The sequence below is a fragment of the Mandrillus leucophaeus genome, unplaced genomic scaffold (assembly GCF_000951045.1).
Source record: "Mandrillus leucophaeus isolate KB7577 unplaced genomic scaffold, Mleu.le_1.0 Scaffold49, whole genome shotgun sequence".
NCBI classification, from domain to species: Eukaryota; Metazoa; Chordata; class Mammalia; order Primates; family Cercopithecidae; genus Mandrillus; species Mandrillus leucophaeus.
In genome coordinates, this window is record NW_012105253.1 from 1,709,133 (window position 1) to 1,721,427 (window position 12,295).

Genomic DNA, 12,295 nt, shown 5'->3' on the forward strand with positions numbered 1-12,295 from the left:
TTTTTTTTTTTTTTTGAGACAGGGTCTTTCTCTGTTGCTCAAGCTGGAGTTCAGTGCCATGATCATGGCTCACTGCAGCTTCGATCTCCTGGGCATACTCCTGCCTCAGGCTTCCCCCCCACCCCAAGTAACTGGGACTACAGGTTCATGCCATCATGCCCGGCTAATTTTTTATTTTTAAATTTTTTATAGAGATGGAGTCTCACCGTGTTGCCCAGGCTGGTCTCAAAAACCTGGGCTCAAGCAATATTCCCACCTCAGCCTCCCAAAACGTTGTCATTACAGGTGTGAGCCACCATGCTTGGCCCTCACTTAATTTCATATCATTTGTTTGTTACCAATTACACAATTTGGAAGATGTGAAAAAAATGCCAGAATTAACACACAGTACCATATCTATAAAGCAAAGTCTGCCTGAGGCAGTTTCACAGTGCCAGTTATGGGACCGTGGTAAACTTCAGAGAAGTTGTCCCTGTTTTCACAGCAGACAAGACCCTTGTAGCCTCTAATTCAGGGAAACTGGTAAATTTTATGGATCCCTTTCAAGCGCACACTGTAATTTGAACAGAAGCAAAGGCTGGTTAATTACAGGTCGATGGTTTTCAGTGACTATGTTCTCCTGTTGTGTAACTTGTTGGTAGGACAATTTCAATGGTAAATAATCCCATAAAGTGCACGATCCCAGAAATTGATGAGATTTTCAGAATATTGATTGGAATTGATGTGCAGATAAATGCAGGTAGATTGATGTATGTCATTAGGGTTGTATTTGTTCGTCAAGTTTTGTGTTCCTTCTTTTGAGTGTGTAATTTTTTTTTTTTTTTTTTTTTTTTGATTACAGGCATGAGCCACTGCATCCGGCCTTGAGTGTGTAATTGAAACATACATTTTTGTCCAGGCACGGTGGCCAAATCCCAGCACCTTGGGAGGCCAAGGCAGGCAAATCACTTGAAGTCAGGAGTTCGATATCAACCTTCCCAACATGATGAAACCCTGTCTCTACAAAAAATACAAAATTTAGCCAAGCATGTTGGCACACACCTGGAATTTTTTTTTTTTTTTTTTTTAGAGACAGGTTCTCACTCTGTTGCCCAGGCTGGAGTGCAGTAGCATAATCTTGGCTCACTGTAGTCTTGACCTCCCAAGTTCAAGTGATCCTACTGCCTCAGCCTCCTGACTAGCTGGGACTACAGGCATGCACCATCACATCCAGCTAATTTGTATTTTTGTAGAGAGAGGGTTTTGCCATGTTGCCCAGACTGGTCTCAAACTGCTTGGCTCAAGCCATCATCCCACCTCACCCTCCCAAAATGCTGAGACTACAGATGTGGGCCACCATGCGGGGCCTTGCTGATTCATTCTCAGCCCCTAGGGATTGCCTTAATTTTTTTTTGAGTTTGACTATGAATTTACAACCATTTATAATTTTTTTTTTTTTTTTGAGATGGAGTCTTGCTCTGTTGCCCAGGTTGGAGTGCAGTGGCATAATCTCGTCTCACTGCAACCTCCACCTCCTGGGTTCAAGAGATTCTCCTGCCTCAGCCTCCCCAGTAGCTGGGATTACAGATGCACACCACCATGCCCAGCTAATTTTGTATTTTTAGTATAGATGGGGCTTCACCATGTTGGCCAGGCTGGTCTTGAACTTCTGACTTTGTGATCCATCCACCTCAGCCTCCCAAAGTGCTGGCATTACAGGTGTAAGCCACCGCACCTGCCCCATTTATAAATATTTTATCCAGTGTTTTCAGGTACTTATAGTAAGAGGATTTCAGGTTACCTAATCAGCAAAATCCTGGGACCAAGCGTCTCCTGTCACTTATTGGAATGTGACCTTGGGCAAATTATTTAGCCTTAATCTCCTTGTAAAATGTGAATAGTAGCTATTGCAAGTGACAGTTTTGAAAAAGAAAAAAATCTTTACCTCTACTAGGCAAGCAAATAAGACACATTAGTGCTTCTGTGGTTCATTCCCAGTTGATGAGGGAAAGTTCTTTTTTACAGAAGAGTGACAGTTAACAAATGTAGCAGAAATGATATAATTTGAAAAGCGCCATTTTATAACCCTTGATTAAACTGATTCAGACAGGTATCATCAGTGGGTGGTGAAAAGAGTTAGTGAAATGTCAGTATTTGCATAGTCCAAAGTATCGGCTCAATGAGGACATCTTACTGCAAAGGAGGAAACGTGCTTTTTCACAGAGATCTTCAGTCTCCACCCCCAACAAGTGAGTGAACTCAGCATTTCCGAGAAGAGATGACCTTCAGGCCTGATACAGCAGCAAGCATGGAGCATCCCCCAGGTCACTGTGGTGCCCAAAATGTTTAGCCCTAATAACAAGCCTTTAGGCCTGACTTCCAGCAGATGGAGAAAACAGTGGGTAGAAGAAAGTAACCTTGGCCGGCCCAGTGGCTCACGCCTGTAATCCCAGCACTTTGGGAGGCTGAGGCAGAAGGATCCCTTGAGCTCAGGAGTTCCAGAGCAGCCCGTGGTCCCAGCTACTTGGGAGGCTGAGGTGGGAGGATGGCTTGAGCCCAGGAAATTGAGGCCATAGTGAGCTGTGATTGTGCCACTGCACTCCAGCCTGGGCAACAGAGTGAAATCCTGTCTCAAAAAAAAAAAAAAGAAATTAACCTTGAAGAAACAAATTCAGAATTCTAAAAGACGCCTTTATCTTCAAATAGCCAAGGTCATGGAAAAAAATGAGGAGTCTGGAGAAACATGACAACTGAATGTAACATGAAAACATGACTGGATCCTAGTTATTTTTATTAATATTTAGTTGAAAAATCATAATTATATACATTTATAGGATACAATGTGTTGTGTACATCATGAAATGATTAAATCAAGTTAATTAACAATGATCTCACTTCCTTCACTGGTGAGACTTTTGAAATTTACTCTTAGCTATTTTGAAATATATATTATTATTTTATTTTCCTTTTTTATTTTTTTTGAGACACAGTTTCGCTCTGTTGCCCAGGCTGGAGGGCAGTGGTATGATCTCGGCTCACTGCAACCTCTGCCTCCCGGGTTCAAGCCATTCTCCTGGCTCAGCCTCCTGAGTAGCTGGGATCACAGGCGTGTGCCACCATGTCTGGCTAATTTTTGTATTTTTAGTAGAGATGGGGTTTCACCATGTGGGCCAGGCTAGTCTTGAACTCCTGACCTCAGGTGATCTGCTCGCCTCCGCCTCCCAAAGTGCTTGGATTACAGGCATGAACCACCGTGCCCAGCCTGAAATATATATTGACTATAGTCACTGAGCTATGCAATAGATCTCAAAAGTTTACTTCTCCTGTCTAACTGAAACTTCATATGCTTTGACTAACATCTTCCCATTCTCTCCTTCCCTGTCCACCCTGCTTCTAGCCCCTGGTAACCTCCATTTTATCTGTACTTCCATGAGTTCAACTTTTTCAGATTCTGCATATCAGCGAGAACATGTGGTATCTGTGTTTCTGTGCTTGGTTTATTTCACTCAGCATAATATCCTCTAGGTTCATCCATGTTGTTGCAAATGACAGAATTTACTTATTTTTAATTGCTGAATAGTGTGTATGTATATGTATTTTATATATATATGTGCACACACACTGAATAGTGTGTATATATATGTGTATATGTGTGTGTGTGTGTGTATATATATATACATACCATATTTTCTTTATCTATGTATCTGTGCTGGGCACTTAGGTGGCTTCCATATATTGGCTATCATGAGTAATGCTGCAATGAACATAAAAGTGCAGCTATCTCTTCAACATATTGATTTCGGCTGGGCGCGGTGGCTCACGCATGTAATCCTAACACTTTGGAAGGCCCAGGTGGTGGATCACGTGAGGTCAGGAGTTCAAGACCAGCCTGGCCAACATGGTGAAACCCCGTCTCTACTAAAAATACAAAAACTAGGCCAGGCGTGATGGCTCGTGGCTGTAATCTCAGCTACTCGGGAGGTTGAGGTAGGAGAATCGCTTGCACCTGGGAGATGGAGGTTGCAGTGAGCCAAGATGGTGCCACTGCACTCCAGACTGGGCAATAGAGCAAGATTCTGTCTCAAAAAAAAAATTTTTTTTTTTAATTTAAAAAAAAAAAGTAAAATAAATAAATGAAAATAAAAATACAAAAATTGTCCAGGCATGGTGGTGGGGCCCATAATCCCAGCTACTCAGGAGGCTGAGGCAGTTGAATCACTTGAACCTGGGAGGCGGAGGTTGCAGTGAACCAAGACTCGGCTACTGCACCCCGGCCTGGGTGACAGAGCGAGACTCCATCTCAAAAAATCCCAAAATAAAACCCCCATATTGATTTCACTTCCTTTAGATAGCTGCCCAGAAGTGAGATTGCTGGATCCTGTAGTTGTAGTTTTAGGTTTTTGAGGCACCTCCATACCATTTTCCATAGTGATTGTGGTCTCCATTTTTTCCACATCCTTGCCAATACCTGGTATCTTTCATCTTTTTTTGATAGTGGCCATTCTAACAGATGTGGGATTCTGGGGGTTTTTTGTTTTGTTTTGTTTTTGTTTTGATACAGAGTCTCACACTGTCTCCTGGGCTGGAGTGCAATGACTCGATCTTGGCTCACTGCAACCTCCACCTCCCTGGTTCAAGTGATTCTCCTGCCTCAGCCTCCCAAGTAGCTGGGATTACAAGTGTGCACCCACACCCGGCTAATTTTTTGTGTTTTTAGTAGAGACGGGGTTTCACTGTGTTAGCCAGGATGGTCTCAATTTCCTGACCTCATGATTTGCCCGCCTCATCCTCTCAAAGTGCTGGGATTATATAGGCGTGAGCCACCACATCTGGCCTTTTTTTCCTTTTTTTGAGACAGTGTCTTGCTTTATCACCCAGGCTGGAGTGCAGTGGCATGATCTTGGCTCACTGCAACCTCTGCCTCCTGGGTTCAAACAATTTTTGTGCCTCAGTCTCCTGAGTAGCTGGAATTACAGGTGCTGGAATTGTGTGTTTTCTTTTGGGTTTTTTTTTTTTTTTGATACAAAAATGTAAGCCGGGCACAGTGGCTCACGCCTGTAATCCCAGCACTTTGGGAGGCCAAGGCGGGTAGATCACCTGAGGTAGGGAGTTCGAGACCAGCCTGACCAACATGGAGAAACCCTGTCTCTACTAAAAATACAAAATTAGCTGGGCGTGGTGGCGCATGCCTGTAATCCCAGCTACTTGGGAGGCTGAGGCAGAAAAATTGTTTGAACCGGGGAGGCGAAGGTTGTGGTAGGCTAAGATCATGCCATTGCACTATAGCCTGGGTAACAGGGGCAAAACTCCATCTCAACGGAAAAAAAAAAGTAAAATTACCAAAGACATTTTGGACTGAATATTAGATGATATTAGCGAATCACTGTAAATTTCCTTGGATGTGATCATTGTATTTAGGAGAATATTCTTTAAACTTTTTTTTGTTTTAATTTTTTTGAGACAGGGTGTCAGTCTGTTGCCCAGGCTGGAGTGCAGTGGCATGATCTTGGCTCACTGCAACCTCTACCTCCTGGGTTCAAGCGATCCTCCTGCCTCTGCCTCCCAAGTAGCTGGGATTACAACCGTGGGCCACCATGCCCAGCTAAGAGGAGAATGCTCTTATTTGTAGGAAATACATGTTAAACCTTTGGGGGGGCTGAAGTATGATATCTACTATATATCAAATATGGGGAAATTATAACAAAATTCAAATCTAGGTATGTGGGTGATGGGTAGACATTCATTGTTCTGTTCTATTATTTCAACTTTTCTCTGTGTTTGCAGTTTTTCATATAAAAAGTTAGGAGACGTCAGGTGCGGTGGCTCACGCCTATAATCCCAGCACTTTGGGAGGCTAAGGTGGGTGGATCACTTGAGGTCAGGAGTTTGAGACCCTGTCTGGTGAGCTCCTGGCAGAGTTCAGGTGAAACCCCGTCTCTACTAAAAATACAAAAATTAGCCAGGAATGGTGGTGGGCGCCTGTAATCCCAGCTACTCGGGAGGCTGAGGCAGGAGAATTACTTGAACTCAGGAGGTGGAGGCTGCAGTGAGCTGAGATTGCACCACCGCACTCCAGCCTGGGCAACAAAGCAAGACTCCATCTCAAAAAAAAAAAAATGTTAGGAGAGAAATATTATTTTTTCACATCTCACTAGCTATCTAGAATACAGTCAGGAAGGGAAAAAGCTTGGAAACTCTGCTGTCCATAGCAGCAGAAGGCACTGAGGGGCTGGGGAACTAGAAGGATGGTGTATATGTATGTATGGGCAGGGGTCGGGGGGATGCTGCATAAAAGCCAGGGAAATGAAAAAATCCAAAGATGAAGTGCTGGCTAATATAAGCCAAGTTGGCATTTTATTATAAATAGTGATCAAAGAGAATTAATGGTGGCCACCCAGGTTCCCAGCTCTTTCATCACAAGCTTCTTGTGTGACTACATAAAGAACCTCATTCTGCTGAAGAAGAACCTCATCTTAAATCACCTCATTCCAACAGCCTGAGAAGCATAGGAGTACATTGTGGTGCCAGAACCAGGTGCCCTGGTGCCACCTGCGATCCCAGCTACTGCTACCTAGAAGGCTGGAGGATTGGTTGAGTCCAGGAGTTTGAGACCAGCCTGGGCAACCTAGAAAGATCAATTTACTTTATTTATTTATTTATTTATTTATTTATTTATTTAATTTATTTAATTTGAGACAGGGTCTGGTTCAGTCACCCAGGCGGGAGTGCAGTTGTGGATCTTGGCTCATTGCAACCTCTGCCTCCCAGGCTAAAGCCATTCTCCAACCTCAGCCTTCCAATTAGCTAGGACCACAGACTCCCACAAACATGCCTGGCTAATTAAAAAATTTTTTCTGTAGAGATAGGGGTCTCCTCACTATATTGCCCAGGCTGATCTCCAACTCCTGAGCTCAAGCGATCCTCCCACCTCGGCCTCCCAAAGTGGGATGACAGGCATGAGCCACCGCGCCTAACCTGAGACCCTGTTACACACACCCACACACTCCAAAGAGTGCCAATGACGCGCTGCTGCATGAGCCTGCGAGGAATGGGAGTACAGGGTGGCTGGATGCTCCAAGCTGCGTGTTGTGAGGTTGTAGAAATAACTGATACTAGCGCTCGGCAGGCGACCCGCCGGCCAAGCGTCACAGGTGGCTTCTCCGGGCACGTTGCGCGCGGGTGTCGCTGCTGCCTGTGGGCTCCGGCCGAGCCTTCGTGCACCCCAGCTCCAGGAGGGCCCTCCTGGACCCTGGAGTGGTCCCTCGTCGCGGAGAAGCCGGATGGGGCCCAGCGGCGGCTCGTTGGGGACGGGATCCAGCGCTTTGAGCGGCGGCTTCACGCTGGTGGGGATGAAAACGCTGCAGGCGCACAGCGGGAAAACCCTGCTACCCAAGGCCTGCGAAGGGTCCAGTGTGGTCCCGCGCCCCGGGACCACATGGGGAGACTTCAGCGCCCACATCAGCAGGAACCTCTTCCAGGTAAGAAACTCTGTGGAGGGGGCTCGGAGACGGATCCCGCTGTGGTTCCCGATCAGGGACCTGGTGAGCTGGGCACGGCGCCAGCACAGCTGCGGCCACCCAGCCTGAGGCCCAGGCCACCCTCCCAACTCCCTCGGTCAGCAAGAACCCAGGCCCACAGCCATATCTGCCTCTCCCAAACCGCTTCCCTGTTCACCTCTGCCCCGCCCCAGCCCAGAGGAGTTTGAGCCACCAACTTTAGTACCTGTAATCTCAGCTAGGCGGAAGGCTGAGGCAGGAGGATCCCTTGAGTCCAAGAGTTCAAGATCAGCCTGGGCAATGCAGAGAGACTCCATCTTTAAAATATAATTTTTTTTTTCATAGGCATGCACCACCCCACCTGCTCATTTTTCTATTTTTAGTAGAGATGGGGTTTCACCATGTTGGCCAGACTGGTCTTGAACTCCTGACCTCAAGTGATCTGCCTGCTGTGGCCTCCCAAAGTGCTGGGATTACAGATGTGAGCCGCTGCACCTGGCCCCTAGAATTTTTAAATGGAATAAGGTAGGAGTCTCTCCAAAGAGGGAGTTTTCTTTGAAAATTACATCTTGGTCAGTGGATTCATCAAGAAACGTAGGAGGGTTTTCTGTACTGAAGTTGTTTGAACTCTGCTCTTCACCCCAACCCTTCTCCAGGTCTTAGTAGGTCTGAGCTGGGTGGGCAGCTGTCATCTTACTCTTCTCACTTGCCTGGGGTTCATAATGGAGCTTGCTTTCCCCAGAGGCTTCACCCATGGCCAAGTCAGAAGAAGATAGTCCAGGGGCCCAGTGTGGTGGCTCACACCTGTAATCCCAGCACTTTGGGAGGCTGAGGCAGGAGGATTGCTTGAGCCCAGGAGTTTGAGACCAGCCTGGGCAGCATAGAAAGACCCCATCTTTTTTTTTTTTTTGAGATGGAGTCTCGCTCAGTTGCCCAGGCTGGAGTGCAGGGGCTCGATTTCAGCTCACCACTACCTCTGCCTCCCAGGTTCAAGTGATTCGCCTGCCTCAGTCTCCCGAGTAGCTAGGACTACAGGCATGTGCCACCATACCCGGCTAATTTTTCTATTTTTAGTAGAGACGGGGTTTCCCTATGTTGGCCAGGCTGGTCTCTAACTCCTGACCTCGTGATCTGCCCGCCTCAGCCTCCCAAAGTGCTGGGATTATGGGCGTGAGCCACCACGCCCAGCCACAAGACCCCATCTTCACAAAAAATACAAAAAATGAGGTGGGTATGGTAGTGCAAGCCTGTAGTCTCAGCTAGCTATTCATGGGGCTGAGGTGGGAGGATCACTTGAGCCTGGGAGGTCAAGGCTACAGGGAGTTATCTATGATCATGTTACTGCTCTCCAGATTGGGTGGCAGAGTGAGACCATATCTCTTAAAAAAAAAAAGAAAAGAAAAGGAAAAAAAAAAAAGATAGTCCAGAGAACCCAAGGAGCACTGCCTCAGCCTTTTCTGTGGGCCAGGCAACCCGAGGCCTTTCCAGGATTGGTCATCATGAGTGATGCACAGCATCCCTCCAACATCCAGTCAATTTCATATCCCTCTGTTCCTATGCCCTGGAAATTATGCTGCATTAACCATGTGTGATTTGATCTTGGAACCTGTTAGGAAATTATTCTAGAAATGGCGTTTGTCAGAACATGCTGGCACCAAGAAGCTGTAAAAGGTCCTTTCTGGGGCTGAAGGGCACAGGACTTGGAATAGCGGCAGGAAGGGTTTTGCGAACCCTCTTTCTGAAGAGACACCACCCCAGAATTTCACATCCCCCACCATAACTCTTCCCTGGGCAGGCTAAGTGGCAGGCACCAGCTGCAGGGGCTCTGTGAGGTTGGGTGTAGGTAGTTCCAGGCTGTTTGCTCTGTGGATGGACAACGAAGTCCTTTATCATCGCTTCTTGTGAGGACAGTACTTTGACGTGCATTTTCAGATAATGTGAGTTTCTCAAGAATTTCTTTATGTCATCAAGCGTACTTGTGCCAACACATGGAATAGAGAAGGGCTTTATTCTCAAGGAACTAGTAGGCCACAGGGAAGATGCACCCCTTTCCACCTCTTCCCAGGTGGCAAGGCCTTAAATCCCAAATGAAGTGTCCAGACACTGAGCTTCAGTTCCCTGATGGCTGCTGAACAACATGACAATGATTCCCTATCACCTTTGTCTTGCTTTTATATCTTTTTTTTTTGAGATGGAGTCTTGCTCTGTCACCTAGGCTGGAGCGCAGGGGCGCAATCTCGGCTCACTACAGCCTCTGCCTCCTGGGTTCCAGCGATTCTCCTGCCTCAGCCTCCTGGGTAGCTGGGATTACAGGCACATGCCACCACACCCGGCTAATTTTTTGTATTTTTAGTAGCGACGGGTTTTTGCTATGTTGGCCAGGCTGGTCTTGAACTCCTGACCTCAGGTGATCCTCCTACCTCAGCCTCCCAAAGTACTGGGATTACAGGCATGAGCCACCGTGCCTGGCTTGGTTTTATATTTTCAAAGCATTTTCACAGCCATTCCCTCTCTTGGTCCTCACAAGTGTTTAATCAAGCAACGGCATCATATGCTTGAGCAAAGGGAATTCACAGAGGTGTGTGACTTGTCCAAGGATACATAGTGCCCAAGCCTAGGGGTTTGAGTCTCACACCATCACCCTCTCCTTCTATCATGGGCCACGTTTGTCCAGGTGGGTTGCAGAGAGCTGTGAGCCCCTGCCTTGACTTGTTGACTAAGTGGGTGAGCCTGGGCACGTGCACACACACTGCCAAGTACCTGCACCCAAACACAGGAGGCCGCTATATTGGTGACAGACTTAGGAAGCTGGTTTTTCTGGTAGGTGTCCTGGTAGAGACAGTTGATTGAGTGAGGAAGGACCTGTGGATATGGCTGCAGTACCTCTCAGAACTTTAATGCAAATTCTTTTTGTTTATTTACTTATTTATTTGTTTGTTTATTTTTGAGACGGAGTCTCACTCTGTCACCCAGGCTGGAGTGCAATGGTGCAATCTCGGCTCACTGCACCCTCTGCCTCCCAGGTTCAAGTGATTCTCTTGCCTCAGCCTCCTGAGTAGCTGGGATTACAGGCATACGCCACCACACCTGGCTGATTTTTGTATTTTTAGTAAAGACGGGGTTTCATCATGTTGGTCAGGCTGGTCTCGAACTCCTGACCTCAGGTAACCTGGCCTAATGCAAATTCTTAACTGGACCGTGGAAGCCAGGGTTTGGCAGCTGGTCTCAGAACTTGCCCTTTGTGAACAAAGTGAGGAGAGGAGGGTTCTGTAAGGAAGGGCAGACACTCCAGCAAAAACGAGGGACTCACGTGACTCCTCCGGCCTGCGGCTTGTTTAGGGGAGCTGCTCAGGCGACTGGTGTCTTTGTGTGGAGCCCTCCCTCCACCCGGCACCAAGCAGCCATCTGCATCCCCTCGACACCTGTCTGGGAGGCCTGGAATGGAGGACACCTATGCATAGAAAAACAATCTCCCAGTGGGGATGTCCACACTAGGATGATGGCTGTCCTAGCGGTGATCTCAGGCGTTCCCAGAAGGCCTCCTTCTCTCTAGATGCCTTTCTTTTCCTGTGATCCTGTGAGCTGAAGTCCTGGCTACAGTTCCAACCTTACAGCTTTATGTATAGGTTTGTGTCTTTGATTCCCATCAAAATACAGGTGTCTCAGGGAAGACAGGTACTCCAGGCTGCCATTGGTCTCTGACCTGAGATCTCTTCCTGGGGGTGGAGGAGGAGGGAAAGAGGGTGAGGCTTGCTTTCAGCCAAGGCTGCATGGCTGCTGCTCAGAACGGGAGAGGGCTAGCCCCCATGGGAGGCACGGCAGGCCCTTCATCTTGATCGGTGCCCACCCTGAGCCGGCACTGGGACACACACTGAACAGATTGATGGATCCATTTCTCAAGAATAGACTAATCAACAAGGAAGGAAGACTCTGTCGCAAGACAAGAAATTTCTAAAAGGCACCTTAACTGCGAAAAATGAAGAGTGCTTCCTGATGGTGAAGGAGAACTGGGAGGAGGCTCATGCTCCATAGGTCTCCTAGTTTTGTCCTTCTTCTCTGTGGCTGGCTTAGTTTATGGATGTATCCCGAAGGTCAGAATTTAAATTCTGGCTCCTACCTAAGGACTCCTTGGGAACCAAGAAATGTATAAAGGAGCAGGAGAATAACTTAAGGCCAAGGAGAAGACCAGTCCAGGGAAGGAGCCCAAAGACTGCCTTCCTCTCGCTGAAAGGCAGATGGGCTGTGATTGGGGCCCTGATACTCAGATGCTAAGAGTGGAGCAGGGAGCCGGGCGCGGTGGCTCATGCCTGTAATCCCAGCGCTTTCGTAGGCCAAATCAGGCGGATCACCTGAGGTTGGGAGTTAGGGACCAGCCTGACCAACATGGAGAAACCCTGTCTCTACTAAAAATACAAAATTAGCTGGGTGTGGTGGTGCGTGCCTGTAATCCCAGCTACTCGGGAGGCTGAGGCAGGAGAATCACTTGAACCCAGGAGGCAGAGGTTGCAGGGAGCCAGATCGTGCCATTGCACACCAGCCTGGGCAACAAGAGCGAAACCCAATCTCAAAAAAAAAAAAAAAAAAAGGGCTGGGCGCAGTAGCTCACACCTGTAATCCCAGCACTTTGGGAGGCCGAGGGGGGCGGATCACGAGGTCAGATCGAGACCATCCTGGCTAACATGGTGAAACCCCGTCTCTACTAAAAATACAAAAAATTAGCCGGGTGTGGTGGCACACGCCTATAGTCCCAGCTACTCTGGAGGCTGAGGCAGGAGAATCGCTTGAACCTGGGAGGCAGAGCTTGCAGTGAGCCAAGATCA